General features: G+C 44.3%; 1 protein-coding gene across 6 annotated transcripts in view; it reads left to right on the top strand.

Annotated features, from left to right (window-relative positions):
• Window positions 1-646: 646 nt before the first annotated feature.
• The window catches only part of tmod2 (tropomodulin 2), a 100,582-nt gene continuing 84,272 nt past the window's right edge, over window positions 647-16,956 (top strand). For all 6 annotated transcript variants that reach the window (XM_038813165.1, XM_038813167.1, XM_038813163.1 and 3 more), the window contains exon 1: window positions 647-776. The gene's annotated coding sequence lies outside the window, so the exon portion shown is untranslated. The remainder of the gene's footprint in view (window positions 777-16,956) is intronic.

The following is a 16,956-nucleotide window of genomic DNA, read 5'->3' as shown; positions in this document are numbered from 1 at the left end:
AGAGAAAGCAGGATTTGCTTAGATCCATCAAAGGTGTCTGCTTGGACTTCACCCCCACAACCCAAAAGGATGTGCAGGTTAGGTGAAATGAAAATCGCTTATTGTCACGAGTAGGCTTCAAATGAAGTTACTGTGAAAAGCCCCTAGTCGCCACATTCCGGCACCTGTTCAGGGAGGCTGTTACGGGAATCGAACCGTGCTGCTGGCTTACCTTGGTCTGCTTTCAAAGCCAGCGATTAGCCCTGTGAGCTAAACAGCCCCTGGTAGGATTGGGTACTCTAAATTTATATTTTAAAAATCCATGGAAGAGCTGTTGCTGACACGTGAAGGCCGAAAGGCCACCTTCTGTAAAAGATCATTGACCCTTATCAAGCCTGCTCTTTGTGCAGCCTACAGAGGGCGCGCCTGAGCACAAGCCCCGCCCTCCCGGGCAAACCCTGCGCAGCGTCCGAAGCTTGCGCAAAAACAGCCGCAGTGCGACTGCGCACTCCGCGCCTCTCACGCCAAGCCTGGGCCCCGCCACCAAACGCCACCGATTGGTTTGCATGGGGTGGGCGGGGCGGGGCGGGGGGAGGCCGGGGCGCGATTGGCGGCGGGTGGGTGCCAATCCAGTGACGGAGGCGGATTGCGTCACCGCCCGGCGCGGCGGTTGGTCCTGAGGCCCGCGCGGCGGTCCCGCCCCTCCCCTCCTCCAGCCCAGGGCGGAGTGGGGGAGGGGCGGCGCAGCGCTGCTGGCTGGGTAGAGTAGAGAGGACGCGCCTTGAGGCAGCCGAGCGGTAAGTGTTCTGTCAGCGGCTCCTCCAGCTGGAAGACCCGTCGCCAGGGGAGGGTGAAGCTCCTGAGAAAGGATTCACCCCTCCTCGGGCTGGATATTGTGATCAGTCGCCTGCGTGGGCGCGGTGTGTGTGCGGCGGGCGCTGGGTGTGGGTCGGTCACTGGGGTGGGGGATCGGGGAGACGCTCCCTCTTTAGGCCCCGCTTTCTGCTCTCGGATGCTGTCAGTGGAGCGTCCCAGGCTCCCTAACTGAGGGTCACATCTCCCTGCAGAAACCAGGGCTGTCACCCCCATCAGTGTGCCCTTCGTCCATCAACAGAAACTCTTATCGCCAGCTCCAGCCTAATTGTGCACTCGGAGTGGGGGCGTGAATTTATGGCATTTAAACAGTTAGTGTTGACCTTTCTTATGATGAATCCTTCTCCAGTTCGCATAGCCATGACAAAATGCAATAGTGTTAAACCTGGGTAATATTGGAAGGGATCTGAAGTGAAGTGTATGTGATCATGACAAAATGCAATAGTGTTAAACCTGGGTAATATTGGAAGGGATCTGAATTGATCTGTATGTGATCATGACAAAATGCAATGGTGTTAAACCTGGGTAATGTTGGAAGGGATCTGAATTGAACTGCAGTTATGATGGGCAGAAAACGTGTATGTGGTGATGGGGTGGTTACTGAAAGCGCCTGTGGAGAAAATGGTCAGGCTGACAGGATTTTAATAGAAATCCCCGATGCGCAGGACTGTTTTCTCCAAGCACCGATCGATCTCTTTCTCTGCCCAGCTTTCTGAGTGCTAAAAATTGATTAGCTAATGCTCAGCCACTAATACTTGTGGAAGGTCATCTCTGTTTCAAGGCTGCAGTGTTGGCTGTCACTTGAAATTTAAGAGATGATAAATTAGAGACTTAAGATGGTGTATTGCAGGGGTGGGCAAACTTTTCCGTGCAAGGGCCACATTCAGAAATTCACAATTTTAAAGGGCCGCATAGTATATTAATTAATAGTCCCGGTTGTAACCAATTAGCGTGCGGCATATACCTCAGCGCTTCCCCCGGCGGCATCCTGCCTTTAGCCCTCTTTTTCTCTACTTTTCAAAAATGGCGCTTCACCCGGTTATGATTCTGGGCGCCTCATATAGAACATAGAACAGTACAGCACAGAACAGGCCCGTCGGCCCTCGATGTTGTGCCGAGCAATGATCACCCTACTCAAGTCAACGTATCCACCCTATACCAGTAACCCAACCCTATACCAGCTACCCCCCCCCCCCTTATATTTTTTTTTAATGACTTGATCTTGGTGGGCCGCATAAAGACCTGGCCCGCGGGCCGTAGTTTGCCCACCCCTGGTGTATTGAGCCTTGAGTTTATATGATTTTTAATTTCCAGATATATGGACCGTTATGTTTTAAATTTGCCTTTTAACTCCCTGGGTAATTTTTTGCGTCCTTTGTATGTGCTGTAGAGTAGCCACTAACTGCAGGATGAATGGTGTGGACAATGATTTATATTTCTATGCAAAAAAGAACTTGGCAGCATTTTATGAAGTGGAAGAAAAATAAAATATAAAACTGGGAGTGCTGAAAGCAGAATTGAGGATAGTTTCAGGAGGCTGTGGAAAATGTGGGAGGTGATGAAGCAAAGGAATGCCACAAGTGTCCTGTTGGACCAGGGCTGAATAAGCAATTACTGAAGCTCGAATAAAAATAGGTATAAATTGGTGTTAGGACTTTACAATAAGAGCAAAGGTTGCTTATGAGGATGCACTGGAGGTGATTGCTCATGTATTAGGGCATGATATGGAGGCAATAATAATAAAAAAGGGAATAATCTTGAACCGAATTGCAAGAGCATTGAGCTTTGTCACTCTAGATTTCATGCTATCCTTTCTGTCTTGTTACATTTGACATCTCTAGAAACTTCTTCGTCTCCAGAAGCTTCCTCAAGTCTCCTACCTGATGATGCCCCACTCTGATCATTTCTATGCCTCCACCTGAATGAACCTTGTGGCAATTCTGCATGTTACAGATACTACATGAGTCAAAATGTTGGCAACGATTGGGTGATAGGATTTCAGGTGTTTGCATGGGCAAGGATGTGGCTCCAACTTTGAATGCGCTGTTATTTGTAGTGGCTGGCTAGAATGGTTTTGTAGTTGTTGAGCCTTTAGGTGAGAAAGAAAAGCTGTGTTTTGGGGAAACATAGGGGAGGAAGCAGGTAGATTATGTGAACCAGGAAACACTCTTTTGAATTGGACAGTATACTTTGTTTCTGGGCCTACAGACTTAGCCTGGAATGACATCTGTGGAGATGAATGGATCAAAGGCCAAGGACAAGACTGGAACAGGGTGACACTGGCTCTCTTGATATTGAGCAGAAATTTATCTTGTTTGGAATTTGTAGGGAATTGTGCAATTTTGCATGCATCGTGCAATCTGAAGCTATGCGTAGTGATGGTGGAGGCTCCAACTCTCTTTCAGATGTGTGGCTGACCAGGAGTCTCGCTTGTTCTGCCTGCAGTTGGAGTGTTAAGTTACTCCACCTGTACGGAACCCACTTTCCACGGCCATTTGTCCTGGAAAGGGACTCAAACCCAGAGTCTCTGGCTCAGGCAGGGTCGCTACCCACTGTGCTGCAAGACTTCCCCCTTGTTTGTGGGTAGGCAGCTGGGAAGTGCAGCAGCTACCCTGGAATAAATGGAATTGGATCGGTAAAGCTGAATGTTAGCCTTTGCATGAAAGCTAAGGATTTGTTTTTTTTTGTTCGTTCACGGTGGGCGTTGCTGGCTGAGCCAGCATTTATTTATTTATTTATTTTAATATAAATTTAGATTACCCAATTATTTTTTCCAATTAAGGGGCAATTTAGCGTAGCCAATCCACCTACTCTGCACATTTTTGGGTTGCGGGGGCGAAACCCACGCAGACACGGGGAGAATATGCAAACTCCACACGGACAGTGACCCAGAGCCGGGATCGAACCTGGGACCTCAGCGCCGCGAGGCGGTTGTGCTAACCACTAGACCACCGTGCTGCCCTGAGCCAGCATTTATTGCCCATCCTTAATTGCTATGTTTGCTAGGCCATCTAAGAGAGCATTTAAGAGTCAACCACATTGCTGTGGGCCTGGAGTCATACGTCTGTCAAACCGGGGAAAGATGGCAGATTTCCTGCTCTAAAAGTCATTGAGCCAGATGGGATTTTACAACAATTGACATTGTTTTCATGGTCATCATTAGATGACCATTTCATAGAATCCCTACAGTGCAGAAAGAGGTCATTTGCCTCATTGAGTGTGCACCGGCCCTCTGAAAGAACACCCTACTTGGGCCCAACCCCCTCACCTTATCCCCATATCCCTACCTATGGGCAATTTAGCATGACCAATCCACCTAACCTGCACATTTTTGCACTGTAGGAGGAAACTGGAGCATCCGGAGGAAACCCACGCAGACAAGGGGAGAGTGTGCAAACTCCACACAGTCACGAGGTCGGAATCGAACTCTAGTCCCTGGCACTTTGAGGCAGCAGTGCTAACCACTGTGCCACCCTAATTCCAGACCTTTAATTCCAGATTTTCTTTTTGAATTGAATTTAAATTTCAAATACCATGGTAGGATTCAAAATCAGGTCACAGAGCTTTCTTATCCCGGGTCTCTGGATTACTAGTCCAGTAACAATACCACTATGCCACTGCCACCCCATAATGATGACTGTATAGCTGCCTGAGTAAGACCAATTGGAAATATAATATCTTTGCGACATGCGAGGTGAGCCATAATATCAGTACTATATGTGTTGATATAGAAAGCGCTAGTTGCGCGCCCCCCCCCCCCCCAAAAACATACGTACACAAAAACAGCTTTAGCTGCTTTGCTAAACTTATTCCTCTGCCAACCTTTATTATCACTGGACTAGTACTGTAGAGACCCAGGGTTATGCTCTGCGAACCTGGGTTTGAATCCCACCAGGACAGTTGGTGGAATTTGAATTCAATAAAAGAAATCTAGAATTAAAGCCTAATGAGGACCATGACATCATTGACAATTGTCATAAAAACCCATCTGGTTCACTTTTGCCCTTTAGGGAAGGAAATCTGCCATCCTTACCTGGTCTGGCCTACATTGATTCCAGACCAACAGCAATGTGGTTGGCTCTTAAATGCCCTCGGGGATGGGCAATAAATGCTGGCCCAGTCGGTGACGCCCACATGTCATGAATTTTTTTTAAAAGCCAAATTGTGCCAGGAATTTTGTTGAAATTTGTATCATATGCCAGTGATTTGATGGTGAGATTTTCACATTGTCAACATGATGCCTATAATGAGCAAAAAATAACCCTACAATGATAACTAACCATAAGAGACGTTTGTGTGGGGTTTTAGGCTTGTGTCATTTAATTTGGCAATTTATGATATAACATTTCTAGGCTCGTATACCAGTTTATAATATCATGAGTATTTTGTTCAAATTTTTAACACTGACTTACTGAGTGCCGTTAGTCTGTGCTCAAGTAAACTAAAGATTGTAATATTGGAACCACATGTTTTCACGACTGCAAACCTCTTCTAATTAGATTCATTCCTTTGGTTACTTCGGCATGCAATAACTGAAAGTAGCATCTCTAAATACACTTAATTAGAGCAGTGAAACTTTTCATTGCTCAGAGTTCAGCTGTTCTTTGCGATTGGGCCATATTTTATTGCAAAGGATGGGAGAAATTATTGTGCCAGTATTTTGCTCTGGCCCAACAAAAAAATGTAACAAACAAATTTGATAGGGAGAGTAAGGAAATGTCGAAGTGTCTCATCAGTGATGGTATTTTTGAATGTGTTGAATTGCTGCATGGAAATCTTGCTGCAATGTCATTCTAGTGTACCCACTTCATACTGATGGATTCAGTGCTGCAGAAGTCTGATGTATAAATCTGTTGATTCAGCTTGTGTCGACATTAAAATTGATTTTAGATGTGTTCTGTATGTGGCGGAGTATTGGAAATATGTTTTCGAAAACTTGATGCTGATTGTTCATTGTTATCTTTACAATGGATTTTTGGGATGGGTGTGATTTGTGTTCAATAGTTTTTGGTGTATGCATTTGGGCAATTTTATCAAAAGAAATGTGGAAAATAAATGTTCAAGATAGTCCTTGTCTCTTCGTTTTGATTTTTTTATGTGACTAGAATGGGTTTGTATTCCAATGTGGAAAGAATTGCTTGTTTTCTCTTGTTTTGAATCCTGACATTTCAATAACTCCACCTCAAAAAATTAGACTAAGAAATGTGAGCTGCTTTATTCAGTCTTCAAATTATTGAGTCAGGCTGTGTAATCATGGGTGTAATAGGAATGAACACTTAGAACTCTAGATATTTGAGAACGTGACTCTTGCATGACTCACATTTTATCCTTTATTAGCCTTTTGTAAACCAGATCAACGCATGATATATACATATAATATTCCTGATAAATCTTAAAAATACAGCCTATAATTAACACACGTGTATTTTTTCACCTCTCTGGTATGTTTAATAAATACAGGTTTCTGACGGTGCATTTATACTTAACAAAGTCAACCAAAAATAAATTGTTCCCAGTTACTTATTATTTATAGCAGCTCTTTCCATTCAGCTTTAAATTGGTGGTAAGCTATATCCCAACATTCCAGGAATTGATCCTTAATATGCACTTTCAACCAAACGTCCGTCATCTGCAATTTGGGTTTTGAATCCTCAGTTGCTCTGATGTATTCTTTGTGAAATAAGATTGATGCATTACTATTTTGTGCAAATTGCTTTTCTGTGGTGCTAACATGATGATGTTGTGCGAGGGTTCATAAATTGATGCATGTTTCAATATCCACTTACAATTATAAACACCAATGAAACAGAGTACCTGGAGACCTTGTTTATCGTGGCTGGGGACTTCAACCAGGCTAACCTCAAGCGTATACTGCCAAAATTCCACCACCACATCTCTTGCCCCAAACATCTTGACCACTGCTACACAAACATCAAAGGTGCCTACTGATCCATCCACTGACCACATTTCAGAAAATTGGACCTCAAGACCTCTTTCTCCCAGCATATAAACAGAAATTTAAGCAGGAAAGTGCAATGCTTGTCCCAGGAAACGGAGAGCTCCTATGTGACATGCTTGGAGTCAGTTTACTGGTCCATATTCATGAACTCCTGAATATGTCATCACCGTCAAAGACCTCATCAGGAAGTGTGTCGAAGATTGTGTGCCTAAGAAGGGAGTATGTGCGTTCCCCAACTGGAAATCATGGTTTAACCGGGAGATCCACTCGCGACTGAAGTCCAGGTCTGATGCGTTCAAGAGAGGTGACCTTGCCTTATACAAGAAATCTAGGTGTGAACTCAGCAAAGCAAAGACACCAAAAGACAATACCAAACTAAGTTAGAGTCACAGATTGATGACGCAGACTCTGGTCGATTGTGCAATGGGCTACAAAGCAAAGCTGAGTAGAATCTCGAGCAACAAAGCACCCCTCCACGATGAACTCAAAATTCCATGCTCATTTCAAGCAGGAAGCCAATAACTGTTGTCGACTGCTCACAACAGCCTCGAACACACCTATACCTACCGTCACAGCCTCATGTCAGATTGGTCTTCTTGAAAGTGAACCCACAGAAAGCAGCGGGTCTGGATAGGGTCCCTGGTCATGCACTCGGATCCTGCGTGGACCAACTGGCGAGTGTGTTCGCAGACATCTTCAACATCTCCCTACTCCGTCGCGAGGTTCCCACTTGCTTCAAGAAGACCACTATCATATCTGTGCAAAGAACAACCAGGCAATGTGCCTCAGCGATGACTGTCCGGTTAACATCTATCATTATGAAGTGCTTTGAGAGGTTGGCATGAGACACATCAACTCCATACTTCCAGACTGCCTTGATTCACTGCAATTCGCATACTGCCACAACTGGTCCACAGCAGACACTATCTGCTTGGCTGTAGTAGTGGTGAATGGCAGAATTATGTAGAGTTAGTGATAACTGGCTTGTTTGTTCATCCTCAAAGTTGACTAATGTATATTTTAAATGAGACAGTTTGCCTCAGCTGGTGTGGTTTCAAATTGTTCCTTTCCGACCACAGTCTGTGTCATCAATCTGTGACTCTAACTTAGTTTGGTATTGTCTCTTGGTGTCTTGGCTTTGCTGAGTTCATACCTAGATTTCTTGTATAAGACAAGGTCACCTCTCTTGAACGCATTAGACCTGGACTTCAGTAGCGAGTGGATCTCCCGGTTAAATCATGATTTCCAGTTGGGGAACGCACATACTACCTTCTTTGGCACACAATCTTCGACACACATTCCTTTTAACAAGGTTCCTGTGCCATTCATTTTTTAAAAAATTTTTTAAAAATAAATTTAGATTAGCCAATTATTTTTTTTCCAATTAAGGGGCAATTTAGTGTGGCCAATCCACCTACTCTGCACATTTTTGGGTTGTGGGGGCGAAACCCACGCAGACACGGGGAGAACGTGCAAACTCCACACGGACAGTGACCCAGAGCCGGGATCGAACCTGGTACCTCAGCGCCGTGAGGCGGTTGTGCTAACCACTAGGCCACCGTGCTGCCCTCCTGTGCCATTCATAAGATTAGTCTTGTGTAGCATTTAAGATACCGAATTACATACAAGGTACCTGACTATTAAGGAAGGACTTTGGAAATCTGAGTAGATCATATATGGTGACGTATAAATCTGAGCCATTATTTTTATAGTGAAGACTAGAATCATAGAATTTACTGTGCAGAAGGAGGCCATATGGCCCATCAAGTCTGCACCTGCTCTTTGAAAGAGCACCCTACCCAAGCATACACCTCCACCCTATCCCCATAACCCAATAACCGCACCCAACACTAAGGGAAATTTTGGACACCAAGGGCAATTTAGCATGGCCAATCCACCTAACCTGCACCTAATCTTTGGACTGTGGGAGGAAACCGGAGCATCCGGAGGAAACCCACGCGCACATGGCGAGAACGTGCAGACTCGGCACAGACACTGAACCAAGCTGGGAATCGAACCTGGGACCCTGGAGCTGTGAAGCAATTGTGCTAACCACCATGCTACTGTGCTGCCCAATTAGGTTGAAGATCTTTTTTCTTTTTTCTTTCATGGGATGTGGGTGTTGCTGGCAAACCAGCATTTATTGCCCATTCGTGATAGCCCTCTAATTAAGGGCATTTCAGAGGACAGTTGCCGTGGGTCTGAAGTCACATGTAGACCAGACCAGGTAAGGATAGCCGATTTCCTTCCGTAAATGACATTAGTGTTATCTGAAAGTCCATCGTTTAGGTAGCACAGTAATGGGCAAAAGGAGTGTAAGTGATGTGAGGAAACCTTTTTTTCCACCCAGAGAGTGTTCGAACCTGGAATGAATCTCCTCAGAGGGTGGTGGAGGTAGATTTGATTGAGGTATTCAAAAGATAATTGGAGATTGCTATCTGAAAAGAAAGAACGTGGCGGGCTACGGGGATAAGGCAAGGGAATGGGATTAGATAGAATGCCCTTTCAGTGAGCCAGTGCAGACTTGATGGGCTGAATGGAACTGTAAAGATTCAGAGAGAATTTTGGGCATTGAGGAACTTGGAGGCAGTGTAGATAGCAAAAACAATATTGTGAAGTGCCACTTTGTGTGGAATAGAAGAGGCAGCAGTTTGGATAATCTGCAGTTATGGTGTGAAAAATGAAAGGAAAGCTAGCCAGATGAGAATTGGAATAGTCTATACTGGAGGTATTAAAAGTGCTGACAAAGGGTTTGAACTGCTGAGGTGGTTGGAGGTAGGCAGTCTTGTGGAAATAGGTGGCCTTTTGCACTGGAGAGGATCTGTATCGCTGTTCAGTGCAGAATAGAGTGTGATGGTTTTGAGTGGCCTAGTTGAACCCGGCCTGCATGGTTTTGGATTCTCTAATGTTTAACTTGAGATTGTGACTCATCCTAGACTGCATGTCTGACAAACCATCTAACACTCAAATGATGGAGGGATTGGGAAATGCATGTCTTTGGTTTTGCAGAGGTTGTTTATTAATCACACTGCCCAGTACAATTTATTGTCTGAACCAGACATGGCTTTCTAGGTTATAGAATCCCTACAGTGCAGAGGAGGCCATTTGACCCATTGAGTCTGCATCGACACTTCGAAAGACCACCCTACCTGTGCCCTATTCCTGCAACCCCACCCTGAGGGGCAATTTAGCATGGCCAATCGACCTAACTTGCATATCTTTGGACTTGGTAGTATAGTGGTTCCAGTACTAGTAATCCAGAGGCCTGGACTAATAATCCACCGAGCACATGCTCAAATTCCACCAGTGCAGTTTGAGAATTTGAATATATTTTAATTTGGAAATAAAAAGATGTCAGAAAAAGTGACAGTAATGCTCGCCCAGTAACTCCAACTAGTTCACCAATGCTTTGGCGAAGAATATCTACCATTTTTATTTTGTTTGACCTATATGCAGTATCAGTCTGAAATCATCTCGGGTGACTCTATTTTAACTGCTATTTTAAGTGGCTGGGAAACAACTATCAAACTGGAGGTTCATCGTCAGTTTCTTGGTAATTGGCAATGGCAATACATGACTGCCGTGCCAGTGATGCCCACATCCAGGGAATTTTTTTTTGAAAAAGCAGTGAGAACCATTTTTAGCAAGGTAAAACTCAAATGAGGGGGAATGTTTCTATTGTGATTTACAGCTGTTCCTGTAAAGCCAGTTCATGTGGCTTCAAAATTGCAATTAATGTTAATTGTTGCTGCAGTGGAAACAGAAATGCGAGCCTATGGGGCTGGTTTAGCACAGGGCTAACTAGCTGGCTTTTAAAGCAGACCAAGGCAGGCCAGCAGCGCGGTTCAAATCCTGTACAAGCCTCCCGGAACAGGCGCCGGAATGTGGCGACCAGGGGCTTTTCATAGTAACTTAATTTGAAGCCTACTTGTGACGATAAGCAATTTTAATTTCATTTCCTCTGACTCTGAGCTGCAGCATGTTTTTATATTGCAGCAATGGGAACCTGGTGCTCTTGTCATTAGGACGGTGGCAGCACGGTATCATGGTGGTTAGCATAAATGCTTCACAGCTCCAGGGTCCCAGGTTCGATTCCCGGCTGGGTCACTGTCTGTGCGGAGTCTGCACGTCCTCCCCGTGTGTGCGTGGGTTTCCTCCGGGTGCTCCGGTTTCCGCCCACAGTCCAAAGATGTGCGGGTTAGGTGGATTGGCCATGCTAAATTGCCCGTAGTGTCCTAAAAAGTAAGGTTAAGGGGGGGGTGTTGGGGGTATAGGGTGGATACGTGGGTTTGAGTAGGGTGATCATGGCTCGGCACAACATCAAGGGCCGAAGGGCGTGTTCTGTGCTGTACTGTTCTAAGGTCTAAGGACACAGGTGCTTATTTGACTGGGCTCGCTCAAACAGAGATTTTTACAATATTTGTTACCTGCTCTGACTTCGCTTATGCCAGTGGAGTTTATTTTCTGAAATGTGACCTATTGAATTTTGCTATTCCTTGGGTACAGTTTTTTTTATTTTTTTATTTTTTTATTTTTTTTAATAAAAATTTAGATTAGCCAATTATTTTTTCCAATTAAGGGGCAATTTAGCGTGGCCAATCCACCTACTTTGCACATTTTTGGGTTGTGGGGGCGAAACCCACGCAGACACGGGGAGAATGTGCAAACTCCACACAGACAGTGACCCAGAGCCGGGATCGAACCTGGGACCTCAGCGCCGTGAGGCGGTTGTGCTAACCACTAGGCCACCGTGCTGCCCTCCCTTGGGTACAGTTTAGGAAATATCTGAGAGTAAGAATCTTGTATTTTAGAAGTTTTGTAACACTGTTATTGCTGTTATTAATAATACTGTATTTCCTCAGAATGTAAAAATAATTTTAAGTAGTGTTGCTCGTTTTACTGGAGTGTATTAACACGCCTCCGTTTAAAGGCCGTGTGCTTAACACTACTATGGCTCTGTGTATGTAATTATGCTCAGGAGTCGCCAGGTGCCGTATTTAGACACCTCACAAGTATATCAAGGTCAGGTTCAAAGTAATAAATCTGTACACCGATTAGTAAGTCCAAACGATTGATATTTATTATTTTTTTTTTTTTTTTTTATAAATTTAGTGTACCCAATCATTTTTCCAATTAAGGGGCAATTTAGAGTGGCCAATCAACCTAGCTTGCACATTTTTGGGCTGTGGGGGCGAAACCCACGCAAACACAGGGAGAGATTGATATTTATTATGACAAATATAATAAATACACATGCATACGCTAAAGAGACTAACTTACTTCTACTACTAAACAACTAAAATACTTATCTAGACAGGAACAGGCAAGGTCAGGGAGCAAGGCCTTTGTCCCGTTCTTGGTCTGCAACTCTCAGGTACTTAAAGTTGTCAGGATCTAGCAAGGTCTGGATCACGTAGCGATCGTTGTATTGGCACTTACAGTTCGATGGCTGATGGCTCAACAGCTGGTGATGGAACTGGAGTCAGGATGCGATGTAGCAGCAAAGCGGAGCCGGAGCGACAAAACAGAGAGCCGGAGCCAAAACAGACCGAACCATGTGCGAGGTCTACTTTTATAGGTCTAGAAGTCCGTGCCCCTTCGGGGCGGGCCTTTTACCTGCCATGTATCGATTGGGCCTTTCCCAATCGATATCTTCCAAACCCCCCAATCTGAGGGTTGTTTCTCGATGGGTGGGCTGTCCCTATGGTTCTTTGTGTTGGATACAGTGGTGCCGTTCTGTATGGGCGTCTACTCAAAAGTATCCATTCATACTTAAATGTTTCTATTGTGTGGGGTCTGGATCTGGATCACCTCATTACTATGTAGATCTTGTTGCCATTTACACCTTTGGCTGAGACTCTGCACCTGGCCACAAACTGGTTTCTGTACGTGCAGAATGCTAATTAGTCTCCTGCAAACTGCTTGTCCTTGCTAAGACTGTTTTTCCCTGCAGCCTTAGCAGTTCTCCATTTTGTAGCCCAGTGTCCATCTTAGGTGGCTACAGTAGGCTATACTGCACATGTACATGAAGTTATGGAGTCCAGTAGGACCTAGGATAATGAGAGCTGTTGTGGATTCAAATCCTTCATCGTAGATAGAATTGTTGATGACAGTATTTCCCGAAATCTGCCTTTGATGGCACTTATCAATAATGACAAATAGAAATGTGCAGTTAGTGCATGTAATGGTTGGCTAACCTTTGAGCGTGCATTGCACTTAAAGCTATGATGGTGGACTTGATTTTGGTGTGGAAGTTACATTTGAAATGACGCAGCATAACTGAGGGTGCCAGGGAAAATAACATTTCAAACAAGGTCTTGGTGACTAATGGCAGTGTCATTGTTGCGTTTAACTATGTGAAGAAGGCATGAGCATCAACATGTTATGGTTGCACATCATATTCTCATGGTGCTTAGCTTTCGAAACAGCGATTTAGAATCTGAATGGAGAAGACTTCTCAAGTTATTTGTTTTTAACAAGTATCCATAGTGTTACATGATCAACGTGGCAGGTTAGGAATTTCCTCTGATTATTGAATCGAAGTTGAGAACTGGCTGGTCACTTCAATTATTTTGCAGTCTAGCTCAATATACAAAAATCAACAGATAATTAAATCAGCAATGATAAGATAGATGGCTTCATGTTTTAGTATGCTACTTGCAACCTCGTGCCTTGCTATGTTCTGTAAATGTTGGGTTACATTAGAAGCCTAGATTGCCATCATTTTTCAGTTTCTTGATGATTGCATAGGCACTTTAGGAAATGTCTCCTAGATATCTATTCAAATGTGTATTGCGTTTCTGTCAAATAATCTCCACTCTTGACGTCGAAGGAGACCATGATTATAATCCTAAAGGGTATCTATCTGCCCGTTGTTGATTCGCTGGACAAGGTTTCTTGTGGGGAGGATGGTCTCAGTCTAGCGCCATTACAGATACTCGTGTATAAGAATGACATTATTGTATAGAGAGCAATCTAGGTTTAATACTATTCATGCGGTTGTTAAAAGGTTTTGCTGTTTTAGCTGGATTTTACGGTTAGTGGGGAAGTAAAGGCACTAATTAGCCATTGACCTAGCCACTGACCTCAAGAAAACTGCTTGCAAAGATCTAGTGATCTCTGTGGTGCACATTTTCCCCTTTTCCAAAATCCGTTTGAATCTGATGCCAAGTGAAAGGGATCTCTGGGCATCGAGCAGCAGTGATATCATCAAGCAAGATAAGCAGGCAATCACATTGGAGAACTTCCACTGACAGCAAATCACAAAGTAAAAACATTGAAAATCTCTGCTTTTAATTTAAATATTTCAGATAATTAAATGTATGCTTGGACCACACACAAGTGATCAAGGTAGAAGCTGAAATACCATTAATTTTTTTTAAGAAGTGGAACATAATGGAGAAATTTGATACTCTACAAATATGAAATTACTCTGTGAGGCTGCTTAGCAGTTAATTAAGAACTTAAGTACATCTTTAAGAACCCGGTTGCACCTCATTCATGAATCTAAGATTGTCAAGGTTTTTTAGACACAAGTACTTGGGAGTACACCTTCAATTTCAATGCGAGGGGGACCTGAACGGCACACATCCAGGGCTGCATAGAATCTCTGGCAGCAGATTCTTAATTAATTTAAGTGGTTAACCGTGCACATGCAGACTCCAGAATTTGTTGTCCACTTCATAGGAGTAATGATGGCAAATGTCAACAGTTTTATTATCATCACTTCTACAAAACCTGGACCCTTAATTTGCGCTCAAGGGGACCATGAGTTAAAAGTTTGTAAAATAGTGCTCGCTATTATGTTGCATTTGACTACTGTTTGTTTACTTTTAATAAACCTGTTCTGTAGTTTGTAACTTAAGACTATTTTCTGAAGATCAGGAAGACTCAAGTATTTTCTGTGTTTGTTACAGTAGCAAGAATTTCTGTTTGATCCTGGGACAATGCTTCCAGATCAGATGTTGTGCATTGTATTACACTTCATTTATAGTTAGTGAGAACTTGATTACAGGATTCTACTGGACTTTGGGGCTGAGCACAAGAGAAGTCTTTCTGCAAAGCCGAAAAATATAGTTGTTTTAAGTTCTCTGTAAAGTAAACACTTGATAGAAATGTGTAACATTTCAGTCACTTAGATGCATCTTGTTAATAATCAGGTCTCGGGAGGGCACATTCTAGTTATTTTAGAGTCATTTTTAAATTTAAGATTACAGAAGTGCCAGACCATTTTTGAAGTTGAAAAATTTATTTTTTCCTTTTCCTTTATAGGGTGGCTACAAGTTACTGATGCATTATTTTATGTTTATCCCATAGCCTAGTTTCCATTGTATTATCAAAACCTTAATTTTTATTTCCATCCCTTAAATGGTGCATTCTTTCCCTGCATCATTCTTGAGCAGTGAGCAGATATCTTCATATAGACTTGGTTTCATGGTGGCTCGCTGTGGCAGGATGGAAAGTTGCTTCCATTCATCCACAATAAGAAGTCTTACAACACCAGGTTAAAGTCCAACAGGTTTGTTTCAAACACGAGCTTTCGGAGCGCAGCTCCTTCCTCAGGTGACATTCCTACAACACATTCACCCACAAGACAGTGAACCAACTCGAGGACCTTTGTGCAACACCTGGTTGAATCCTGTTGTCTTGATAAAATTGGAGCTGTTTTTTGTTACTACAAGACAATTTCATGCCATATAACAACTATGAAACTGTGCTTTTTATCTGTTTAGTAACCATTTAATGAATCAAATTGTAACTGTTGGCAATGTGTTGTAATATTGACTATAACAATGGCAAGTATTTGGGAATTTCTAAAGGGACAGTTAAAATATTTGTTGGAGGGAGTTGAGGGGCATTGTAGTAACTTGAGCTCTGAGCTGGGAATGATTTAGGCATGATTCTGTGTCGGGCAATTGGAATATCCTGAATTACTGAAATCACACTTAATTGTCTGAAATAACTCTTCAACTTGGTCTTGTAGGAGCAGAAGTAGGCCATTCGCCCCATTCGGTCTGCTCCGCCGTTTATGACATTGTGACTGATATGTGATAATCCCAATTGACGAGTGCTGGGAGTGGGAGTCTCAAATAAGAAGACTTGTGTTTATATATTGTGCTTTTCACAAAATCCCATGGTGATTTACAATTAATTATCTACTTTTTGAATTGTAGTTATTATTGAAATGTGGCGAGAGCGCGGGAGTATTCCTTTTTCTCTCACGTCCATAGGGTTTATTCCCGGATAGACTTTTTTGTCCTGAGCAGGGGGTTGATCCCGAGGGTGCAGGATGCCGAGTATTCGGCCATAGCGATTTCGGACCATGCCCCGCACTGGATTGATCTGGAGATGGGGGAGGCGCGGGACCAGCGCCCGCTCTGGCGCCTGGATGTGGGGATGCTGGCGGAGGAGGAGGTGTGTAAGAGGGTTCGGAGAAGCATTGAGGGGTATCTGGTTACCAATGATACGGGGGAGGTCCAGGTGGGGATGGTCTGGGAGGCTCTGAAAGCAGTGATCCGGGGGGAGCTGATCTCCATCCGGGCCCACAGGGAAAGGAAGGAGAGGAAGGAGAGGGAGAGACTGGTGGGAGAGCTTCTGGAGGTGGACAGGAGATATGCGGAGGCACCGGAGGAAGGGTTGCTGGGAGAACGGCGCAGGTTGCAGGCCAATTTTGACTTGCTGACCACCAGAAAGGCGGAGACACAGTGGAGGAGGGCGCAGGGTGCGGTATATGAGTATGGAGAGAAGGCGAGCAGGATGTTGGCGCATCAGCTCCGTAGGCGAGATGCGGCTAGGGAAATTGGGGGAGTGAAGGATGGGGGTGGAAATGTAGTGCAGAAGGGGACAGAAGTAAACGGGATCTTTAGGGACTTTTACGAGGGATTGTACCGGTCGGAACCTCCGAGGGGGAGAGAGGGGATGGAGAGCTTCATGAACAGGCTATGTTTCCCAAGGGTTCAAGAGAGGCTGGTTGAGGGGCTGGGGGCGCCGATAGAGTTGGAGGAGCTAGTCAGGGGGATCGGGCAAATGCAGTCAGATAAGGCCCCGGGGCCGGACGGGTTCCCGGCAGAATTTTACAAAAAATATGCGGACCTGGTGGGTCCCCTGCTGGTGCGAACTTTCAATGAGGCGTGGGAGGGGGGGGC

This window comes from Scyliorhinus canicula, chromosome 12, assembly GCF_902713615.1.
Source record: "Scyliorhinus canicula chromosome 12, sScyCan1.1, whole genome shotgun sequence".
NCBI lineage: Eukaryota > Metazoa > Chordata > Chondrichthyes > Carcharhiniformes > Scyliorhinidae > Scyliorhinus > Scyliorhinus canicula.
This window is presented reverse-complemented; position numbering and strand designations above follow the sequence as displayed.